Source organism: Ursus maritimus, unplaced genomic scaffold (genome assembly GCF_017311325.1).
Source record: "Ursus maritimus isolate PB19 unplaced genomic scaffold, ASM1731132v1 scaffold_3, whole genome shotgun sequence".
Lineage (NCBI taxonomy): Eukaryota > Metazoa > Chordata > Mammalia > Carnivora > Ursidae > Ursus > Ursus maritimus.
Genome location: NW_024425563.1, coordinates 52,692,553 through 52,718,242, shown reverse-complemented (window position 1 = coordinate 52,718,242; position 25,690 = coordinate 52,692,553). Strand labels below are relative to the sequence as shown.

At 38.5% G+C, this 25,690-nt stretch overlaps 1 long non-coding RNA gene and 1 pseudogene across 2 annotated transcripts in view; one reads left to right on the top strand and one right to left on the bottom strand.

Moving 5' to 3' along the window:
- Positions 1-25,690, bottom strand: part of LOC103658861 — an 85,469-nt gene that overhangs the window by 25,901 nt on the left and 33,878 nt on the right. The window lies entirely within an intron of this gene.
- LOC103658862 lies at positions 6,364-7,918 on the top strand (annotated as a pseudogene).

Here is a 25,690-nt window from a genome sequence, read left to right as displayed (position 1 = left end):
TTTGGGAGATTCTGAGAACACCATGACCTAGCTATGAATGCCAGGTCAGCTACTAACCACACAGAGACCGAGCTGTTAGGCCAGATCCCCAAGTCAGGGGTTGCTTTTCTCATTTTCACCAGCCCTGTGAGAGATGACTGCACCCCTACCCCTCCAGGACTAGCCCACATGTGATTCTGTTTAGCTTTTTTCCACTCATAGGCTTGTGTAGCAATACAGCTTCCACCCCCCAAATGCTGCACAAGCTGTTATAACTTGCCCTGGAAAGACCTAATCCTCTCTCCTCCAAATGTAGCTATAGGTGTTGTAGGTCCCTGAGATTTCCTCTCTTAGAGAAGGCTGCAGCTGCCTTGGAGCGGGAGTGTAAGGATCTGGGCTAAGATAGTGACAGTGTGGATGTGGAGAAATGGGAGTCTAAGATGTTGAAGAGGTCACATTCATCAGATCCTCAGAAAGAGGAACTGAGGATTCAGACGCTGGCGGCTTAGGAGACTGAGTATTAGTGATGTTGTCAGTGAAGATGGAGCCTATTAGTCCACAGGGGGTATTGGGGGGGAGGAGATAATTTCTGTTTGGGACATATTCTGTTGAGGGGCTCAAGGGAGAGATGACCTGTAGGCAGTGGAGTACAGGATGAAATGGAGAGGGTTAGCTCTGTACCTCATCAACACGGAGCAAGCAGGGAAGCACCTTAGATAACAAAGGACAACACAGAATGAGAAGAGAAGGGCTCCTGAATAAAGACGCAAACTGGAAAAGAAGCAACTGGAAAAATGAAAAAGTATGACAAGTTTATCCAATGTCAAAATCAAAGTTAAGAAAGGGCTAATAAATGCATGGTATAAAAAAAATCAAGGACATCTCAGAAGTCAAAAACTGTGACTACTCAGTAAATAGTGGCCACTGTCACTCATTTGTTTATTCAAGAACTATTTATTGAGCACTAAGTGCCAATAATTATTCAGATCCCGGAAATAAAACAATGGGGAGGGGGGAGGAATAGAGACAAAAATCTCTGCCCCCATAAAGCTTATATTACAGTGGGGAAAACAAATAATAAAATGAACAACTAAAGTAAATGAGATTTAGAAGGTAATAAGTATTTTGAAGAAAAATAAGACCAAGTGGGAGAATGGTCTAAGCTGTAGGTATGGGAGGGAGGGAGGTTTTCAGTTTTAGATAGGGTGTTCCTCAACTATGAAGTGAGCTTTGCAAAATGACTTAAAGTACATGAATGATGAAGCAATACAGTTACCTTGTCAGGACATTCTAGACAGCAAGAAAGCTCTCATTGCTACTGTTAGCTAGACCAAGAAGAGAAGAATAGCCTTGCCTGGTGCCTTACACACAGTAGGTACTCAGTATGTGTGCAATGAATTAGCATAGCAGATATTCAAAAACGTATCAAGTCATTGACTGATTCTAGAATCTCAATATATGGGCATGACAATAGATTGATTTGGAAAAAAAATAAAAAATATTTAGTAATACCTTATTGATAAAATATACATTTAAGGGTTGCAACTTCACAACTTAAGAGATCTCATTTTGTCTCCTTTCTTTTTTCCAAGAGTAGGTATCAAAGAGATAATTTATGCAATAAATATTTGAAGAATTAGAATGTGGGTGTTTGGGCCAACTGGTTTGGGTTTTTGTAGGGGCTGATGTTTTGTTGTCCTTTTGCTTCTGTCCATTGTCTCATCAAAAAGGAACTTCTTATATAAACATTACAGTCTTGTTCTGATTGACAAACAGCAGTACGCGATGATTTCTTATGGCTAAGGTATCTGATATAAAACAGATCTCTATACACATGTACGCACACAGTTCATAACAAGGCTCTGTGTTAAAAGTTAAATGTGTCTTGATTTTTGAGAAGTGATATATTTGCCTTTCTGCCAGTGCCACGAAGAGTTCATAAATGATGGAAGTACTTTGGCTCTCAGCAAGATGCTATTTCTTTGCAATGTTACCTCTTTGGGGAACAAATATGAAAAATAAAACGTGTCATTTTACATGATACAGAGTCTTTTTATAGTCACTGTCCTGGCTTTAAAAGTGAATGGGACAAATCATAAAAAGACATATTGTAGGTGCAGGTTCTCTGTTAAATTTAGATACTCTAATGGAGGTTACAACTCGGTGAGTCTTTTCTGCGTCCCTTATTTCTTCCGTTCCTTATCCGTGGGCAGAGTGACCTGGTAATAAAGCACTGAACCGCGAATAGGATGATTGATGTTTGGCTGGCGGCCTTTCTCAGCTCCTGTCTCTTGGAGATGATGACTTTCCTACCAACTTACTCCACAGGAATGTTGTTAATATCCATCAGATCGAGCCCTGGGAATTTAAGAGAGGCGGATATGTACATGTATGGCTTTCATGACAATTTGCCAAATTTTCAGAGAACACAGTCATGATGATCAATTTTATATATATGTGTGTGTGTTTTTTCAGTCTTAGAAGCCGATGCTTAAAAAATTAATAGAACCACATTGTGATTACTTCACATCCACTAGAATGGCTATAATAAAAGAGACAAACAATAACAAGTGTTGGTAAGGATGTGGAGAAATTGGAGCCCTCATACAGTGCAGTTGAGAATAAAATGGCACAGTCGTTATAGAACACAGTTTGGCAGTTCTTCAAAAAGTTAAACATAGAGTTACCATATGACCCAGAAATTCCATGCCTCCATATCTACCCAAAAGAATTGAAAACATATGTCCACCAAAACTCATAAACAAATTTTCATAGCATTATTCATAAGAGCCAAAAAGCCAAAACAACACAAATGTCCATCAGCTGATGGATGAATGGTTAAATAAAATGCATTAAATCCATACAGTGAATTAATATTCAGCCACAGAAAGGAATAAAGTACTGATAAATGTTATAACGTGGATGACCCTTGAAAAGCATGCTAAGTGAAAGGAGCCAAGTGTGAAAGTCCAGATATTGCTTGATTCCTTTTATGTGAAATGTCCAGAATAAGTAAGTCCACAGAAACAAGCAAACAAAGATTAATGGCTGCCTAGGACTGGGGAATTTGTGGGTAAATGGGGGAGTGACTGCTAATGGTTATGGGATTTTTTTTTTATGGGTGGTAAAAATGTACTGAAATTAGATAGTGGTGATGTATGTATAACTTTGTGAATACACTAAAAAGTCATTGGATTGTACACTTCAAAAGGATGAATCTTATGGCATGTGAATTGTTTCTCAAAGTTATTTTTTAAATATTTACATCAAGGACTTGAAATATGCATATCAGATGATATAAAGGGATTGTTGTTAATTTTTGATATACTATTTTTTAACACAAACTTTAATTTTTGGTATAATATTGTAATTTTTAAAACAGGTTTTACAAAAATGATTATTAAATATTTACGAATAAATTTTTAAATAATTAGTTGCAGGAGCACCAGGGTGGCTCAGTCAGTTGAGCATCCAACTCTTGATTTTGGCTTGGGTCATGATCTCAGGGTCGTGGGATCGAGCCCCGCCTAAGCTTTGTGCTCAGCATGGAGTCTGCTTGTCCCTCTCCCTCTGTTCCTCCTCCTGCTCTGTCTCAAATAAGTAAATAAAATCTTTTTTAAAAATTAGTTGCAAACACATATTGCTAAGGTAATACCCTGTTGCTGGATTTCCATCACGTGAACATGGTGTTTGTGGACTCTAAATCCCAGATTAGTGTTATGATTTTAAGAAAATTACTTAGCTGCTACAAGACTTAGTTTCCTCTTCTATAAAGCAGAAATTGTTGGGGCGGCGGTGCCTCAGTCTTCTAAGTGTCTGACTCTTGATTTCGGCTCAGGTGATGATCTCAGGGTCATGAGATCAAGCCCCACCTTGGGCTCTGCAGTCAGCAGAGAGTCTGGTTGAGATTCTCTCTCTCCCTCTTCCTCTGCCTCCCCCAACCCCATTCTCTCTCACTCTCTCTCTTTCTTTCTCTCAAATAAATAAACCTAAAAAAAAAAAAACCAGAAATTGTTGTAAGGACTATAAACTCCAAGGGCAGTTGTGAAAGCCAGTAGACAACTAAGAAATGATAGTTGCTATTTGTAGGACGGGGGTGGAGAGGGTGGTTAACTTCATTACATTGATTCTTACACACAGTTCTTTTCTCCATTTTAGCAACTCTGAAATTAGGATGCACATACTAATCAATGGCATATCATAGCTTAATTGGAAATATTTTTCTTTCTTAGTGGTATGTAAAATAAGCATCTTATACACAATAGCTACTTATACTCTATGAAATAACAGTATTGCTGGTACTATAATCACTCCCCTTACTATGGAGACATAGACGGTTTTCATTTACTGTCCTTTTAGCCAGATGTTCTTCCTGACACACTTGATCCTCAAAGAATATAATTTGTTTCTTCTATCTTTGCCCCTCCCCCATTTCTTGTCTCTTGTTGTCCTCATTTATTACTCCTTGATCCAACAATAACCATTAGCGTGACTATAAGCAATTAATTTAAACTTCTTCAAAACAGGTAAATATGTGAAATGAATGTGTTCATCCTTTCACAATGTATACATACATATACATACCATCATGTCTTTCTACTTTCAGTATGTTATAGTTTTGTCAATTATATCTCAGTAAAGCTGAAAAAATTTGCTTAAAACCACAAAAATAATAAATAAAAAGATAACAGATCACTAAATGCAAAAAAAGATGTTCTTTTAGAAAAGAGGTCATAGCTTGAAAAATTATCTTCCTCAAAAAATATTTATATATAATATAAATTTTAAATGCACAAATTAGTCTTTATTTTCCAAGGAAAAAGAAACAAGACAATTATATGTAATTCAAATAAAATCCCTCCTACTTAAAGACAAAAATGATGTCTTCCATCTTCATTTCCTTACTATCTATAAAATGAGGATGGGGTAGCTCTACTCCAATAAGTTTATGTTCTAGGCAGTGTTCTAGGCAATGGGATATAGCAGTGAACTGTAGACACCCAATGATTTAGGCATGGGAAGCCTACGTTCTAGGGACATGGAGGGAGAAGAGCCGTCCATAGACAATTCCTGTGTCAAGTAGTTATATGCATTATAAAAATAATTGAATAAAGTGGTGAGAGTGTAATGAGTTATTTTTTTATGGATGTTCAGGGAAGCCTTCTCTGATTAGGCAACATTTGGGTAAAATTAGTAAGGTGATTAAATAATCGTGATGAAAATATTCTGTAAACTATAAAGGTAAAGAAGTACTTTCTCTCAACATGCTATAAAATCATCAGTGTTCTGGGTTAGGCCCTAAAAAAGCACTCAGCCCAATGTCTCTGTCATTATGAAGTTCATGGGCTTGTCTGGGAGACAGATAGGAAACAGTGACGCTTTGCCGTCTGATAACTACTAAAGTAGAAAAGTCTAACATTTTGGAAACTTACAGGAAGCAGACCATAGCAGAAGGCTTCATGGAGACAATCCCTTTGGGTCCCCTACCTCCTCAGGAGCTTTGTACTGTCACTTTGCTATTGCTCAATAAACTGCTTTGCTGCCCACCATTATGTCTGGTCTACTTCTTTATTCTTCGAAGTGGTGAGACCAAGAACCATGGGCACTGAAGGAGAAAAAATCCTGCAACATTTATGGGGGCTCGTCAAGGATCTCCGCCATCATTAAGGACAATTAACCAATAAAGGTCAAACTCCAAATGGTGGTTCAAATAGAGCCTCACTTGAAGGTCAGTACCAAACATCTACAGGGGACCCCTTGATCGGGATGAGAGGAACACTGACTGCTGTCCCATCCAACGCCCCTGACCAGCAGGGAGTAGCTACAATGGGTCATCGCCCTTCTTCCCTAACAGCAGTTAGGGTTACCTCTTCAAGGGGGGGAAACGATGAAGGATCATTGGAAGGCAGGCAGGCAGGGGCAAGGGGCCCCCACTCTAAGAGGAAATCACCCTTAAAAGGATCTTACACCACCCTGGAAGGGGTCCTCCACCCTTTCCCAGATGATAGATAGGTGACAAAAACATGATTGGATGACAAGAGGGTTAATCAGATTAAAACAGCCCCCTAACAAGCCCATAAAAACCGCTAGACTTAGAAACTCCTGGGGCAACCCCGTCGTGTCCCCTCCCTCCTTGGGAGCTTTGTATTATCACTTTGCTATCACTCAATAAACCCTGTTTTGCTGCCAAAAAGAAAAGAAAAGAAAGTTTCATGGATGAAATACCGTTTGAGTCAAATCTTTACTAAAAATATGTTTTTAGAGAAAGTTCCTGTTACACAGAAAAGCACACCAGAAAGAAAACAACACCTCCATCACCTCTTTTTAGTTTCATTTTGTCCTTTCACATGCGAAAAGAAGAAAAGCCTTTTGCTTCTTACCTCTAGGATTGGCAAACATCTGTAAAAGGCAAGATAGTAAATATCTCAGGCTTTGTGGTCCCGACAGTCCCTGTCACAGCCACTCAACAATGCCACTGTAGCACAAAAGCGGCCACAAATGATACACAGACGAATGAGCGTGGCTGTGGCCCAATAAATTTTTGTTTACAAAAACAGCCAACTGGATTGGGTCCTAGTTTGTCAACTCTTGCCTTACCGGAAACCTCAGAGATTTGTAGTAACAAGTGTGGTGCGAGAGCTTCCTAAAGTGAGCGAACCCACTCAACACCTCTTGAAATGGAGATGTCCCTTCTTCAGACAGCTCCCCGGGCTCTGGAAAATGAGCATCCTCAAGAGATCCCAGAATCCAACAATGGGTGTTTCATGATGAAGTTTCATCGCTGCGGTGACCTGATTCCCACGAGCTCCAAACTGGTTGTATTTGATACTTCCCTGCAGGTGCAGAAAGCTGTCTTTGCTTTGGTGGCTAATGGTGTACGAGCTGTCCTTTTGTGGGATAGTAAGAAGCCAAGTTTTGTAGGCTGCTGGCCATCACCAGCTTCATCCATATCCTGCATCGCTACTGTAACTCAGCCTTGGTAGAGATCTATGAGCTGGAAGAACACAGGGTAGAAACTTGGACAGAGGTGTACCTACAGGACTCCTTCACACCACTCGCCTGCATTTCTCCTAATACCAGCTTATTTGGTGCTGTGTCCTCATTAATTTGAAAACAGATCCACATGCTGCCAGATACTGACCCGGAATCAGGCAACACCTTGTACATCCTCCCCCACAGGTGCATCCTCAAGTTCCTCCAATGGTTTATCACGGTTTCCCGAGCCGGAGTTCCTGTCTGAGTCTCTGGAGGAGTGTGGTCTGCACCACCCCTGCTGTCTGTGTGGCTCTGGGCATCTCTGTGCAACACTGACTCTCGGCACTGCCGGTGGTAGATGAGAAAGGGCGTGTGGCGGACATCTCCGTGTTTGATGTTACCAATCTGGCAGCAGGAAAGACCTCCAACAACCTAGATGTGTCTGTGACCGAAGCCCTGCCACATGGATCCCGTCACTGTAAGGGTGTCCTCAAGGGCTCTCTGCATGAGACTCTGGAGGCCAGCAGCAGCAGCAGGCTGGTGGAAGCAGGGCTTGGCCGACTTGTCACGGGAGATGAGAATGATGTGGTCAAGGGGACTGTACCACTGCCTGATATCCTGCGGGCCCAGTGCTCACAGGAGGAGAGAAGCCCTGAGCTGGGGAAGGGCTCAGGCAGCACCAGGGGATATGCCCCACTTCCTGTCTGCCCAAAGTTCTGGGAACCACAGATGAAACCTTGAGAGAATTGTGACTCTGTTCGCTGCTCGGGAGCCAGGGAGGGTGTGGGGGGAGGAAGGAGAATGGATTTTTAGCTGTCCTCATCCTCACACATACAGCCTAGCCCATCCTAGCCCCTGCCCTCTCAGATGTAGCCCCCTTCCTGGGTGAATGATGGGCTGTGTGCCTCTCAGGCCAATTCTGATCTCTGAGAGATCCCCAGCCCTCACCCAGCCTTTGCCTCTGTCTCTGCCCCTAACTCCACCCTAAGATAATAGCACAACAACACTCTTCCTAAAGATATTTTTATTTATCCTGTTTCATGCTGTATGGAGGAGGCTGAGGCCATTTAGTGACATCTCTTCCCACAATGGGAATGGGGAGATTATGGGGAGGTGGGCCTTTGGGTTCCTGTGCTCTGTGCGTATGAAGGGAGATGGGGGTCAGGTGGAGGAGGAGGGCAGAGTGATTAGCTGAGGTTATTGCTTTTCATGGCAGACCTAATTAAAATGACAGGAACCTCTTCATGGTAAAACAAAAAAGAAACAAAAAGTGAAAAGTGTGGTGCATGTCCAATTTTCTGTTTTAGCTAAGAGTTAAACGACACATAAGAATTTTTCAGGATGGTGGGTCAAGGGAGGAAAGTACAGTCAAAACAGATTGAAAGTCATGTGCAAAGTTACAGCTATGAAAAAAACAAGGATTCAGGGGCTCTTCAGAGAACCGAACTAACCATAGTTAATATGCTTAGGCGTGGTATTTCACAAGCTAAACCAAACTGCTCCTGTGTAATAATAAATGAATGCCAGTCTTCTGTCTTACTGAGGGGGGAGGAGGGTCATGAGAAGGAATGACTAGAGGTGTATCTCTAGATAAAATTTTAATTTTTCCTCCATTGTGCTTTTGGAGTCTAAGTTACCTATGGGAGGAAGAAATGTTCATACTTCCATTTACAGTCATTCCCTAGCGTTCAGATGTGAATAAAATGAACATAATGACTTTAACATCTTCATTTCCCCCTTGACTCCAAGTGCATTTCTAAAGATCTTCCCTGATCCGCCACAGGCTTCAAGTCCAGGATATTTACTCTTGAAACTCAACATCTGTTAGCCTCTGTGACCCCTGTTTGTTAGGGTTTTCTTTTCTTTTCTTTTTTTTTTTTTTGATACATGAGCGAGATGATCCAGAATTTCTGAGTGATTCCGGTAGCCCTGCATATGTCTACTAAGACTTTTTCCAACCACTCCTACATTTTTCTTCTACCAGTATGATGAATTATATAAACAAAGCCAATTAATGATAGAGACCACTTACCAAGAAAATCTCTGAATGGGAAAATGAAACTAAATGTTTGCCTGATGTGTTTGCGTGAATGTGTATATTCTCTCTCTTGATCTGCCCCTGGCATGATGCTAGCAGTTCAGGTATCAGAGACAGATGTAGGTTTGGTTTACATACTTATAACTATGGTAAGTTGAGCAAATCACTTTACTTCTCTGTGTCTGATCTAGAAAATGGATACTTAATTACTTCCTAGGGTTGTGGTATCAAAAAACCACTTGCGTGAAAGCTTGAACTGGTATCCAGCAGGTCATAGGTACTTAATTAATATGAAGCCCCTTCAATTACCATTAATTAACACATACACCTATTTGTAAATTTAAATACACCTTCATGAACTGAAATACAGAACATCAGTCTCCATAACTATAGAATTATTTGATGCTGAAAGTAACTTAAATAGTTTGGGTTTTTAAAAATTAAAATAGCATTTAAATCATCTTGAAGAAAAGGGGGGAGGGGATGAAGGAGAAATTAAAATAAAATTCCTACCCTAGCTTCTCTTGATTTAGTGTTTCATCTTAAGCTTTAACATGCTCATAATTTCTAGTAATATATTATTCCTAGCCCAACTTTGTTCTCACTCTTGTTTTTCTCTCTTCTTTCACTCTGCCTTTTACTCATGTTACTTGTATTTTATGTTCATCTGTAAGCTTGGTGAAATCCTTTTTGGAACACAGTGGGGTATAAATAAAATAAAATACTGTGTGTTGGACATGGCAACTTCAGAAAGAGAGCCCATGGAAATCAGTAATTCTTACCACTGCCTGCAACAGTGCAGTCCCAGCCCTTTATCTGGGGCTTGTTGGGGAACAAAACCTGCAGTTTGCGTTTTCCTGAACCTGGTTTACTAATCTAGAAAATTAAAATTGCTAACATTTGTCACATCCTTGATACGTGCTGAATATTAGTCTGAGAACTTTGATCTGTGTTGTTTTCACATAATTTCCCCAACAGTTCTAAGAGGCAGGTACTATTTATTATCCCCACAGTACAGCTGAGGAAATGGGCGACAAAGAAATTAAGTAAAAGTTTCTTCAGGTCACACACGTGGGAAGTGGCAAGCTGGGATCCCACCGGAGGCAGCTTGACTTCAAAGCCCTTAGCCTTAGCCACTGTGTAATATGACGCTCAGAGGATTTATAAAATACATGGGAAAGACTTTTACAATTTCTTTCTTTATTTGGTTTTAGTCTCATGGATATTTATAAATCATATGAAAGACTTTTTTTAAAAAAAATAAATCAGTTTACTACCCTGGAGGTGTTATTTCTTGGTCCTTTCTTCAATATATTTTTTAAAAATTTTGATACAGACTTTTCATGGGTAGGAAGGAGAGAGAATGAGTGAAAATAGCCTGCCCTTTCCAACAGTCAAATCAATCCAACACAATATTCATAGAGACATCACTCTATCAGACCCAGTGTGAGATCCTCAGGCTACAGGGTTCTTTGGCTTCATGATATCTAGTCCATATTGAATGGACTAGAATACGAAACATGGAGTGATAATACTGTGATGAGAGATAGGATGGTAGTCATACATGATGCTCGTGGGAACATGAAGGGTAGGTACCACACCCAAATAGATCATTTACAGAAGGCTTCGCCCAGAAAATTTGCCTCAGTTGAGTTCTTTTGAAAGCTGAGATGAGAGAAGAAGTGGCAGTGTTCAGGCACCATCAGGGCACTGATGGTGTATCAATTTGCTTGGGAAGACATGACGAGGTACCACTGTGTGAGTGGTTTAAGGAACAGCCATTTATTTCTCAGAGTTCTGGAGGCTGGGGAGCCCCAGATCAAGGTGCCAGACAATGTGGTTTCAGCTGAGAGCTCTCTTCCTGGCTTGTGGACAGCTGAGTCCCTGTTGTGTCGTCATATGGTGGGTTGGGGAGTGTAAAGTGAGAGAGAGTACCCTCTGCTATCTCCTCTTATAGACACTAATCCTGTCAAATAAGAGTCCCCCTCTTACGACCTCACTTAATCTTAAGTACCTTCTATAAAGCCCTTTCTCCAAATACAGTCCCCTTGGGAGTTGAAGCTTCAACATATCAATTTGGAGGGCAAACAAACATTCAGTCCATAACACATAAGTAGGGGGAGGGAGAATAGGGTTTGAACATGGAAAATATTTCAGGAAGACAACGTAGAACTGAGAGGCTGTTGCTCCCAAGGATCTGAACATAATTCAATAGTTAAGGTGTTTGGATACTCAAGAGAGGCAGGGTACCAAGGTAAGCTGGAATTTAGACTTCATCCAAAGAGTATTAAGTAGTAGTAGTATTAAGAAACCATCGAAAGACTTTCACCTCAGAAGGGGCCTGATGGAGCTGAATTCTTAAAAGACTCTTGTTGTGGGTGCCTGGGTGGCTCGGTTGGTTAACCGTCCAACTCTTGATTTCAGATCAGGTCATGGTCTCGGGGCCATGAGATCAAGCCCTGAGTCGGGCTCCAGGTTCAGCACAGTGTCTGTTTGAGATTCTCTCTCCCCCTCCGCCCCCACCCCCCTGCTGCCCCTCCCCGCCCTGCTCACATGCCATTGTTGTTTCTGTCTCTAAGTAAATAAATAAAATCTTTAAAAAAAAAAAAAAAGGACTTGTTGTCCTTGTAGTAGGGAGAATAGACTGGAGAGCAGCGAGGGAGAAGGCCATCAGTGAAGGAGATGGTAGTTTTAGGGTAGTGACAATGAGGACAGAAAGAAGTGGACAGAGATGTTTAGAGAGTCAAAACAGCACAACTTGGTGAGAAACTGAGCACTGGAAGAGGGAGGGAGAGAGAGGTGTCAAAGATGGCACCCAAGTTGCTGGCTTGCGCTTCCCCAGCACTTAGCACTGGAGGAAACAGGAGCTACATATAGAGCACAAAGAGAGAATTGTCACTGCGTCCCAGGCAAGGGAGTGCGAAAACTCTCTCTTAGTTGCTAACCACCGCAAGCGTGGCTGGAGTCTATGACAGCCAGAGCTTTCTGTCACTGAGCCGGCCTTTGATAGCCACCTTTAAGCCTAAAAGTTTAAAGGCTGGTAACACCTCATAAGTGTTTGTTTATCAGCTTTTACCAATTTCCACATAGGCTTGTGTTCTGAATATCCCTTTTATCTTTGGTTTATTTTCTCAAAGTACATGGGGACTCTAGAGCTAAAAGAAATAGACCTCTGTGACCTTGTCAGTATATATCTAGATGAAGAAGATGTAGTTATATATTGTAGTAACAATAATAGTGATTGATGTTATGGAGTGTTACCAGGTACCAAGTGCTGGGTTAAGACGTATAAATATCTGTTAAATTTAATCCTGACAACCACTATCTGAGATAGGTACTCTTATTACCTTATAGGTCAAGATATGGAGATGTTTGGAGTTAAGTGACTTGCTAGTAAATCACCCAGCTCCGAAGTCAATCTCAGACAGATTGACTTACTATCATTTTGTCTTTCCAGTTTCATCTCTAGGACGGTTTAACAATTGAGATACAATTTTAAACATTTTATGTATTAAATTGTTAGCATTTGTGTACTGTGGTTTAAAATAACTTTCTCGTTATTATAATAATGGAGTCTTACTGTGAGAAAGTTGAAAAAGAAGAAAGAAAATAAAAATAATCCACAATCCTACCACCTGGAGAAAACTATTATTATAATTTTGATACATTTCATGCTAGGATTTTTCAGTACATATTTTTTTTTTAGTACAGATCAGTATTTATACATCTTAACCATGCTTTTTTCATTTAAATTATAAATATAACGCTGTCTCCATGCTATTAAACAGGATTTGCAAATGTTATTTTCAATGGCTAAAAAAATTTCATTGTATGGATATATTATAATTGATGTAACCATTCACACATTTTGAACATTTAGTTTTTTCTCATTTTCCCACTACTATAAATAACATATTTGGTATTTTAAGTTATTTCTTTCAAATATATTATCAGAAGTGTAATTATTGCTTCAAAAGGGTAGTCACGTTTTTATGGCTCTTATCACTTTTGAAAAACAATGAAACAATAGACACTCTAATCAGCAGGAAATGAGAATTCCTGCTTCCTCAAACCCTCACCAGTACTGTGTATTATCACTTTTAAAGCTTTATTAATAATTTTAATCTTTTAAATATTTTTATTTTTATTTTTTTGGCTGCAAACAACATTTAACATTATTTTACACTTTTGAGGTTGTTTTTATCTTTAAAAAATTATTTTTCTTTTCCTGTTCCTCATCCATTCACCTATTTATTCATTTAACAAATATTTACTGAGCAACTATTACATGCCAGTCCCTATCTGAAATTTTAAGATATGGCAGTAAACCAGAAAAGCAAGGTCTCTGATCTCACGGTGCTAACAAACTAGGAAAAGTCATATAGTAAGTGGGTTAAAAAAAATTTTTTTTAATCTGATCACAAAGGGCTGTGCCAACTACTAATTTAAAAGGGGTAATGTGGTGAAACAATAGAGCATAGTTCTTAAAAGTTTTGGTCTCAGGAGCACTTAACAATTTTTTAAATTATTGAGGGCCCCAGTATGGGTTATATCTATCAACATTTAGTGTATTAGGAATAAAAAACAAAAAAATTTAAAACACAAGAACACTCAAGCACCCATTCTATTAATAGCCATCAGAGGGATGAACTCCATGGTGCACTCATAAGAAAATGAGGATAAAAAGACAAAGAATGACAATATTTTTATGAAAACAGCTTGACTTCATAGATCCCTTGCAAAGATCTCAAAGACCACACTTCAAGAAACACTATGATGAAAATGACTTGATACTCTGCATTGGGAGGTTAGTGGAGGTCTCTCTGAAGATATGACATTTAGCTCAGGAAGCAAGTGATGAGAAAGAACAGTAGTGAGGAGGTCAAAGGGAAGAGCATTCAGTTTGTGAGAATTCATTAAGTCATGTATATATATGTGTGTACATATATATGACTTGATGAAGTATAACATATATATACACATGTATATACGTAGAGACACACACATTTATAAATATACTGTGCTTCAATGAAAATGTTTTCCAGCAAGATTTAAAAGGACAGATACTATAAAGGTTAATTAAAAAATAAGAAAAACACACATGCCAAGAGTAGCTCTACGAGCCTCAGCATTTTTGTCAATATTAAAGACACTCAAGCCAAACATATGAAAATTTCAGATCAGGTGCCTTGCCACTGGAAAAATAAAAATAGACTTGCTCTAAACCCTGAGAGTCCCTATCTCTGGAGGATAAAGTCTTCCTGAGACTCAAGTACTATATTGACTCTTGCATTGTTTTGAGTAGGGGAAAAATAAAAATTCACAAATTTGGGCCCAGAAACACAATTTCTACCCCTGAATTTAGGGCACCAGATGGTCAAACAACAGCTTCTTATTTACTTGCATTCTCTCATCAAAAAATTGGTGCCCAAAAAATGAATGAACTACTTTTCTGTATTCTTTTCAAAAATCTTAAATTTATTTTTACATTACCAAATTAAAATAGGGTCCATGTAATTTTGTAATACATTAAAAAATATAAAATCTTAAACCCTAATAAATTAACTTTTTTCTAACTTCCTTTTTTTTTAATTGGCATGATTTTTACCTGATACAATTAAATTTCACAATATTGTATCCTGCTTTTTCTTTTACTTATAATTTACTTATTCACTTATTTAATTATACTTATGATTTATGTTCTGCCCTTCTACTAGAATATAAGTGTTACAAGAACAGGGCAGGGGAGTGATGCTTATTTTGTTCATTGATATTGTTCAAATGCATAAAACAATACTTGATACATTATAGGTGCTCAATAAATTCTTTTGTTGATTTAACGTCGAACATAGCGTATGTATCTTTTCATATTGCTATAGTTTCCTAAATAGTCCTTCAGGTAGACTCTATTCTTCACTCTTGAGAGTAATCCAGAATAAAAGGTTCCTACTCAATGTTCTACATTTCACATTTCAAGATACTACCTCATCATTAATACTGTTCAGTTCATAATTGGTTGCAAACTCAAACACCTATGTAAGTTTAGGCAGCTAAATAAATTAGCAGGTGGGATATAAAAGAAGGTTGCAATAAGGAATGGTGGGGTCTGTGGAAAATTTGAGAGTGCGTCTCCTACCATATCCAGAGGTGGCCCCAGCCATTCAACTCTAGCCAATGATAGGTATGCAAGAATTAGAACCCAGTGCTACCAGGTCATCTGACTTTTGATGAGAAGGCAGAAATTGGAAATTTTATCTCTATGCTGCTGATTTTCAATGTTGCCAACTAAATCAAACTTGTATAAAGCACTGTGAAGGCCAACCTTCATGGCCAAACAAAACGAATCCAAGGACACAAGAATATGCCACTTCACACACAGTAGAAAAGCTCTTATCAAGAGACAAACAAAGACGGAAAATAAGTGTTGGCAAGAATGTGGAGAATTGGAACCCTTGTGCTTTGCTGGTGGGAAGGTAAAATGGCGCAGTCACTCTGGAAAACGGTGTGGATGGAGATGGACGTGGTAATGCTTACATAACAATGTGCGTGTAATACCACTGAACTGAACACTTACAAACGGCTGCAGTGGTACATTTTAGGGTGTGTACATTTTGCCAGTTTTTTTGTTTTTGTTTTTGTAATGAATCCTTGGTAATCCACCTACAATTTGGGACTTCTTGTCCAGCTCTCTTTGTAGATGGTGCATCAGCAAACTGGCTTTGGCAGTCAGGTGTGCGGGCACACACTCATATGTGACTGCAATGCTTTGATCTTCTGATCAGCGGCTTCCCTGTACAGAATGGGCTGCTCTAGAAGCACAGGTATCCATAGAGATAAAACAAACACTAGACCAGGAGGTTACAGAAAAAAGTAAATGCTGACTCAGTCTGGGCTTTTAACTGTCCAACACTGAAGTGCCTTTCAATCCTAATATTCTATGAGCGTCACTGAGAGCATACAGTCTTTTAGAATAATTTGCCTTCCAAATTCCATTTCTGTGACTATCAATGATCCTATTTGAAGCCCTAGGAAAGATGCCTAACTTCACTGTGGTTTTCTGTCATCATCAAAAAAAAGACAACAGCACTTGCAAACAAAAATAGCTAGAACGTGCTTTAAGCTCCTTCAGCTAATAATGTATAAGTAGAAAAAATTATTATTGTAACTAATGCCTACTGTCCTTCACATGACAAAATCATACTTAACGCCATCACGTGCTATGAAAGATGGTCAATAGGGTACGAACTGAAAAGAAAAACTCATGAAATAAGCAATTAAAAAAGGAATAATATTTTTGTAAGTATGTGGAAGATAAATATATCCAACCCAGTTAAAATTTTGGTTTTGTTTCTTCTGTGCTCCAACTGAATGTTCCGAAGTTAGTATTCTCATAAATGGGGCCACCATTTTGGCAAGAAGAGACAAATGGAAGTTAGTTTAAAGCAATAATATATAAAAATTGCCAATTCTGAGTCCAGTTGGTTTTTTTTTTTAAAGAAAGGAAAAGTAAAAGAAGAAAATCTAATAGATTACAACCACTTGGAACAAGTTCCAAAAGGGTATCTGAAATCTTATCCCCTTCCTCTCTCCTGTTTGCTTGCCCTCACTTGCCTCAGAAAATCCTCATTTTAGCTGGCAGCAACACATGTTGCATAGCCTTAGCAAATCAAATACTTTTCATTGGAGACAGTCTCTGGGGGAAAATGGAGCTACCTGAAAGATTGGATGGAATTTAATTTTTAATCCAGAAATGTGTCCTTATAGAAGATACCATTTTTTATTATTAATGTGAGTGTTAAGGGACCCCAAAGCATGTCATCTCCTTGCAGAGCTCCTTTTTTTTTTTAAGATTTTATTTATTTGACAGAGACACAGTGAGAGAGGGAACACAGGCAGGGGGAGAGGGAGAAGCAGGCTTCCTGCTGAGCAGGGAGCCTGACGTGGGGTTTGACGTGGGGCTCAATCGCAGAACCCTGGGATCATGACCTGAGCTAAAGGCGGACGCTTAACAACTGAGCCACCCAGGCGCCCCTCCTTGCAGAACTCCTTTAACAAGGTGGCACTAAGGGAAGTCTTTGTCCTTTCTCACAGCTGGCCCACAGGACATTTGCTGAGTTAAAAGAGATAAGAAAGAGACAACTTTCTATATTCTGTAGTGGCAGAGGTACTACGGAGAGGGACTACAGAAAAGCACAAATTATCTGGGCTTTTTTCTTTTTAATCGAAGATTGGTTTAAGTAGTTTCATATGTAAATCGAAGTGTAATATTTGTTTTCAGACATTCTGGTATTCCTTTGTATAGTGAATTTGGAGTCCTCTAAAATAAGGAAAGATGACCAATGCTAAGACTGAAAACACAAGTATTATAAATCAGGTTTATGGTTGGTTTATTTAGGTAGAAATTAGAAAAGCACCCAAAACAGAATGAAGTTTGTAAAAAACAAAACAAAATTTTTTTCAATTGTTTTTAAGTAATCTCTACACCCAACACAGGGCTCAGACTCACCACCCCAAGATCAGGAGTCTCATGCTGCACCGCCGGAGCCAGCCAGGAGCCCCCATTTGTTAAAATTTTTAATTGAGGTAGAAAGAAAGAAAGGTAGATTCTAAACATCTTCATGTGTAGAATCAATAATGTGATTCTGAACCAAACTGAACATTTCTTTCAATTTTTTAACAAGTTCTCAAAGAGAAAGGAAAAAAAGGGGGGCACCTGGGTGGCTCAGTTAGTTGTCTGCCTTCAACTCAGGTCATGATCCCAGGGTCCTGGGATTGAGCGAGCCCCCTCCTTGGGCTCCCTGCTCAGCGGGGAGTCTGCTTCTCCCTCTTCCCCTCCCTGAACTTGTGCGTGTACGCACTTTCTCTCTCTCTCAAATGGATAAATAAAATCTTAAAAAAAGCATCAGCAAATGAACTGCCCTCTCTCCCTCATTTCTCCCAAGCTTTGAAGAGTATTAGGTTGAATCTTACGTATGACTTTTTTAAGTCAGACAAACTTGAAACTAGCAATTTCCTATGGTTCAAACTTCACATTGGTTTCTTTCAAATTATGAAATTTTAGAAAATCTGAGCCAAGACACTGCCCACATTGTATACGATGACCAGGTGTCCCCTCTGTGTAAAGACCATGTCAACTAGAACACTTTAGGCTCTGGGCTTTGTGAAGAGCCACCTGTGCTCTTGGAACTATGCATGTGGAGGTGTATTTCCTGTGAAAAGAATGTACCATTGTCTTGCTCTCAAGCAGTGACCAATTGCAGTAATGCAGGGATAAGTGAAAAGTCAAGTGGAGTGTCAAGACACAAAATAATCCTCCACGTGTCTTTTCAAACATTCTGGCTTGTTGTGTGGCAGTCTAGAAGCGACAGACCCACGAGGGCTCAGCCCTGCCCTCTCTCATTTAGGTCCCAGTGAATTTTGGAGAATGTGCCTTTGCTCATAGCACATCAAAGGGACCGATCGAGCCCTTGGTATTACTGTGAAATGTAATTTGCACACTACTTTACATGTTAGTAGAAGGCAACAGTGTAAAGTTCAACAAACTGAGCCTTCTATGAAGAACACTATCAATGAGATTCCAGGCCCTCACCCATGGATGTTTTCAGTTGTTAGTGATTTATTTTACTGATCCTTTCAAATTGTCAACCACTTGAGAATAGACTCCCGGTCTTCAGGATTCTCATACCAGTCACATAGCTAAAATTAGAACTCCTAAATATTTGCTGAGTGCCTTTAATCTCTATGACTCTAGAAAAGTAAAAAGAATCCAAGAGCATTAGGAGGGAGAATAGAGACCACTTCACTGTTTAGTCAGTCTCCCTCTAATCATTTATGGTTCCTGCTCTGAGAAACTAGAATAGCCTAGTCACTTATTTATTCCTCCTCTAATTCTGCCACTTGAGTGAAAATCCAAGTCACTCTTAATTTGTCTTATTTTAGCAATGTATAATCTGGCTAATTTGTTCCTTGAGCATTAAGTTCCAAGTCAAACATCTCCCTTGAAGCTGAGGTCCAGGTTATGTCCAAATATCCAGACAAGTTGGGGGAGGAGAAGGAAATCTCCCAAATATCTGGATGATTCATGTTAGAGAGCACAATATCTACACAGGTAGAAACGGTACATGAATCAGAAGCACTAATCTGCGTGCTAATGGACCATTTATTTGCATTTCATTTTCCTTGGGAAAAAAAAGTCCTATGTCAGTCTTTCTAATTTTGAGTGCAATATGCATATCTGTTGATATTTAAAGAAAAAAGCTGCACACATACAGGTATTTACATCCCTGAGCTGCATAATTGGTTTCCGTTTCAAAATAGAAAGGTACCAGCGCAATGATTCACATGAGGTATTTCCAAACACTCATTTGATAAAGTGATTAATACTGTAAATATCTATTCAAGGCTTTTCATAAACTGGTGGATTTTGCTAAACATTAAATAATAAGAAGAATCCAAAAGTTCAAACTGCAGAAAATTGCAGAGTTGTGTTATTCCAAGGGCAAACGTACCCACAGAGTCAGTCCAAGTTGTAGGGGTCCGGCTACGTGAATCAACAATGTTCTGGTTCCAATTATAGTTTTATGCCACGTCCAGCTTAAGTATCAATAGAACGATCGGGCTCCTGTGGCTGCCTGGGACTTCCAAGACTCAAGCATCATTCCAAGAATATCCCCATTGCCTGGTACCCAGTTCATTTGTATGATTGCGGAGACTGCACAAGAAAAATACTGGAGTTATGAGGCTCTTCTTTTTTCTGTCGTTTACCAAGACTGAGTTGCCTGCTTCATCTATCCCAATTTGAGAATGGAAGCTGGGTGGAGAATGAAAGCCAATCAGCAATTGCATAATATCCTAATTCACACACGCCTAGCATTTTCACTCTATTATTTTTCTCAATATTGTTTTGACAGCTTTTAAGGCCTTCAGGCATCCAACTTGTGCTCAGAAGTATATTCTGACCTTCGTGTCAGTATTTGTAGGCCAACAACCGTTAAAACACCCGGGATTAGAAAAAGAGCTCACATATTTGATTGCTTGTATGGGTTACTTCAACCCTGTAAGGTGGGTAAATTTGTTATTCCTATTTTAAAAACGAGAAGACTAAACTGATCGAGGACACTGTATCAGTTTCCTAGGACTGTTGTACGAAGTCCCACAGATGTGCTGGCTTGAAGCAGCAGTTTATTGCCTCACAGCTCCAGGGGCTGGAAGTCTGTCAGCAAGGCCGTGCTTTATCTGAAACCTGTAGGGCAAGGCTTCCTCATCTCTCCCTAACTCTGGGCAACCCTGGCCTGTAGGTACATCAATCCAATCCTGCACCATTCCTCCCAACATTTTTACACAGCATTCTCCCTGTATGTTTCTGTGTTTTCGCATGGCTTTTTTTTTTTTTATTGAGGAATAAGTGACACATAACATTATGTTAGTTTCAGGTACAGAACATCATGATTCGATATTTGTATATATTGCAAAACGATCACAAGTCTAGTTACCATCTGTCACCATGCAGTTACAGTGATGAGTGAGTTTTAAGAGTTACAGTCTTAGCAATTTTTAAACAGGCAACACAGGATTATTAGTTCGGGTCACTGTGTTGTATGTCATATCCCCATGACTTAAGTTTACTTTATAACTGAAAGTGTGTCCTTTTGACCTTTTGACCTTTTCACCCACACTCTGCCCCCTGCCTCTGGCAATCAGCAGTCTGTTCTCTGTATCCTTGAGCTTGAGGTCTGTTTGTTTAATTCCATGGATAAGTGAGATCATATAGTCTTTGTCTTTCTCTGTCTGATTTATTTCACTTAGGATAATGGCTTCAAGGTCCAGCCATGTTCTCAAAATGGTTAAGATTCCATTTTTATGGCTGAATGTATTCCATTGTGTAGATACTTCTTTTTTTTTGTCCATTCATCCGTTGATGGACACCTAGGCGGTTTCCAAATCTTGGCTGTTGTAAAATAATGCTATAATTAACATGAGGGTGCATCTATCTTATCAAATTAATATTTTCATTTCTTCTGTTTCTTCTGTTTCATTGATCTGTGTGTTTTTATGCCAATACCATGTTGTTTTGATTACTACAGTTTTGTTATGTAGTTTGAAATCAGGGAGTGTGATGCCTCCAGCATCGTTTTTTCTCAAGTCTTCTCCCTTTTCCTATTGAGGTGTCTTCCTCGTACCACAGTATAGCCTCCGTCTGATGCTCTAATCGATAATTTTCTTTATCAGTACTAAAATACTAACATCTTTATTATTTCTGCAACTTCTCAGATTCCACTAATGAAATGTATGGATATTCTGCCTTAATTATGAATTCATATACGGCTAGTGACCTTTCTTACCTACTTGTATCATTGCTGCTGCTGTAAGTGCATTGATGTTATACATTTTCCTCTTGTCCTCTGTGCATTAGAATATGCTCCAAGTGTACTCTGTCCTTGTGGTCACTGCCATTGAAGGAAAAAAACTAATTTGGCCACACAACCACCTTAGACAAATTCTACTTATCTAAATGCCTTAGTCTATCAATTCTCATCAGTTTTTATGTGATGAAATATAAAAAAATATATCAAAATTTGTGTTAAATTACTTTTGCTGGTTTTTTGATCACTGGTTAATTCAAGTTGAACAAACCAAAGTCTCATTATATAATCAGTCCCATTTATAAACATAATTAGTTAAATATTTTAAACTATATTTAGTTTGAACATTTTCTTTTTAAATACTGCAAATATCTGACAATAAACTTAAAACTTAATGAGCAAAGGGGTGCTTGGCTGGCTCAGTCAGTGAAGTGTATGACTCTTGATGTCAGAATTATAGGTTTGAGCTCCACGTTGGATATAGAGACTACTTAAAAACAAAATCTTAAAAAAAAAACAAACTTAATGAGCAAATACTCTTTTAAATATAATAAGTTAAAATTACAAATAAAAATTTCAAGTTGTCTCAAACATTCTGTTACTATTATAGGTTAATAAAATTTTCTCACACCTTTCTGCTTCAAATGGATAAGAATTTTGAAACATCTTCAAATTATAACCAGATTCTTTTGAATTTATTTTTTTTAAGATTTTATTATTTATTTATTTATTTGAGAGAGAGAGAGAGCATGAGCAGTGGGGGGAAGGGCAGAGGGAGAGAGAGAAGCAGACTCCCCAATGAGCAAGGAGCCCAACACAGGGCTTGATCCCAGGAACCGGGGATCATGACCTGAGCCGAAGGCAGCCACTCAACCAACTAGCCACCCATGTGCCACTCTTTTGACTTTAATACAAAGGTGTCACACTGTATTCTCTCTGTAGTTATTTCTTTATGTTCCTTGTATGAAATGTCATTTAATTAGTGGGACAGATTTGCCATAGAACTTGGAACCAAGATAAGGTTACTCATCAGTGAGACATTCAAGACTGAGACAGGGGATCAAGGATTGTGTTAGTCTAGAATGTTTTATCGGAATCACAGGAATACAGTGAACTGTTTTTAAAGGCCATTGTGTCAGCAGGAGACTCCAAGTCTGTACCATATAGCTGGAATTTAGTTTAGTAACCTATACCTCTTGAGTTTTTATACCTTTCATAATTTATTCATAATCACTTTTAATTTTAGCACCTGACATCTTTTAATAGAATATTATACTTCCATTCAGTTTGCAGATAATTTCTTACAGCCTTTATTTGGATTCTGGAAATTTCTTCACTGCCTGATTGAAGTCTATATTCTGATAATGCTATTTTTGTCTTATATAGCTCTTGGCCACAACTCTGTTTATCCTTTTTATTTTTAACATCTTTCTTGAGACATAATTTATATGCCATATAATTCACACGTCAAAGTGAACAATTCAGTAATTTTTACTATGTCCATATATATGTGCAGCCATCATCAGCACAGTTTTAGAATATTTTCATTACCTCAAAAGAAAACCTGTACCTTTTAGCTACCTCCCCCACTGCCCCACATCTCCATACTCCAGTCCCTTCCTAGTCCTAAGCGAGTACTAATCTACTTTGTGTCTCTATTGGTTTTCCCATTCTGGACTTTCATATTAATGGAATAATATAGTGTGTCATCTTTTATAATTGGCTTGGTTGACAGGAATGCAACATTACCAGCCTGGGGCAGACCGTGAAACCCAGGTTTGCTACCAGAGATATCTAGACTTTATTTAGAGTGGAAAACAAAATGATGGTGTTTTTTCCAGCTACAGGTGGTGGTGTGGAATGGAAATGGATAGAGAAAAACCCAGTTTCACTGGACCAAGTTTTCAGCCTTAGTTGGGGTGAGTGGTAAACCAGCCAGAAAACTTAGCAGGGAGATTCTAGAAATAAGAGAGCAATAAGTAGTCTGAGTTCAGCTCCTCACACATCCCTGGTTCACTGGGATACTATTCATGCCTAAAGCGACTTGAGAGAGGTTTGCAAAAATTGTAAGCAAAGGGGGAGCTGAGAACTGGCCGCATATTTGAAAGTATTCCTCAGTCCACACAAAGATAACTTCAGTACAGAATAGAAACTCTGTGGGCTGGAGATACTTGAGAGTAACTCTGCCCATATTAGTATCTGACCACTTAATTATGTAGACACAGTGGAGACTTCTAGGAAGTTAGGCTAAAAAAAAAAAAAAATAGAAACACTAAAAAGACATAAGGAGAGGAACAGTATGGGATACACACATCCTGAAGTTTAAGTTCAGGCACATTACTAAATATAACTAACAACTCCCCAGAAAAAGAAAACAACTCAACAGTAGCTACAGTATATTACCTAAAAAGTCCACTTTTCAACAAAAATTGCTAGACATGAAGAGAAAAAAGAAGATGGAACCTATATACAGGGGATCCGGGGTGGAGAGAAAGGGGGATTCAATAGAAACTGACCCTTGGTGGGCCCAGATTCTGGAATTATCAGACATATACTATATACTTCAGTACAGATATTATGAACACATTTAAAGAATTAAAGGAAAATATGATGGCAATAAACCAATGAGTGGGGAATTTCAATAAGTAGAAACTGAAAAAAGAACCATATACTCTCTACAACAAGACACATACTGCAGCAGCTGGTAGTGCAGTCACAGTCCAGTAAAAAAATCAAAACAAAAAAAAACAAAGGAAGAGGAGAAAGTGATGGACTCTGTGAATTAGATCATGTCACTATCTTGCTTAAAGTCCTTCAGCAACTTGCACTTGCCCTTGGACAAAAGAAAAAATCCCCCCTAAAAAATAAAAAATTTAAAAATTGAACCATATCAAAACTCGAGTTAAAACATACAATAACTGAGGGGTGCCTGGGTGGCACAGCGGTTAAGCGTCTGCTTTCGGCTCAGGGTGTGATCCCAGCGTTCTGGGATCGAGCCCCACATCAGGCTCCTCCACTATGAGCCTGCTTCTTCCTCTCCCACTCTCCCTGCTTGTGTTCCCTCTCTCTCTGGCTGTCTCTATCTCTGTCAAATAAATAAATAAAATCTTTTAAAATAATTTTAAAAAAATACAATAACTGAAACTTTAAAATGCACTAGAGGAATTCAATAGCAGATTTGAGATGGTAGAAGAAAGAATAAGTGCCCTTCAAGATAAATCAATAGAAATCATCCAGCCTAAAGAAGTAAGAAAAAATAAACAGAGTCTCAGGGATCTTTGGGAATATCAAGCATTCCAACATACATATAACAAGAGTCAGAAAAAAGAAGAGATTGAAAAAAGGCCTGAAAATATATTTGAAGAAATAATGGCTGAGAATTCCCCACTTGGCTGAAACACATTAACCTACAGATCCCAGAAGCCAAATGAGTCTCAAGAACGATAAATACAAGAAACCTAAACACAGATATATCATGTCAAACTGCTGAAAGATAAAATGTTGAAAACAGCAAGGGGAAAATGATGCATCACATACTGAAAACAATACAATTAACAGGTGACCTCATAAAGAGTGGAAGTCAGAAGTCACAATTAACAGGTGACATCATAGAGAGTGGAAGTCAGAAAAATATAGCTGGATAGCATATTCAAAGTGTTGAAAGAAAACCACGTCAGCCAATAATTCTATATCAAGTGAAATTAGCTACAGACAAAAATCTGAGAGAATTTATTGACAATTGATGTTTTCTATGAGAAATATTAACAGAAGACCTTCAGGCTGAAGGGAAATGAGACCAGATAGTAACTCAGGAGAGCATCAGAAATGGTTAATATGGGGGTTAATAGATTTTTTTAAGTTTTTCTTACAATTCTAGTTAACATACAGTGCTATATTAATTTCAGGTGTACAAGGTAGTAATTCATGCATCAATATATTTTTTAAAAAACTATACATATTCTTAATATTTTTTAAAACCATAAGATTATATAAAGTAATAACTATAAGACTTTAGTATAACTAAAGTAATAACTATATAAAGTAATAACTATAAGTAATAACTATATAAAGTAATACTATAATAAATATAATATCTGTATGGTGTTCAGCTTATGGTATGTGCACATGTAATATATATAACAATAATAGCACAAAAGTGAGAGAAGTTAATGGAACTATATTGGAATAAATTTATTTACAGAAAGTAATTATGTTAAGTATATTTATTGGAACAAACCTAAAATTAATTGTGGTAAGATAAAAGCGCATATGTTAATGCCTAAATAGCCCCCCCCCACACAACACAACACAAAAATTATAGCTAAAAAATTCACAA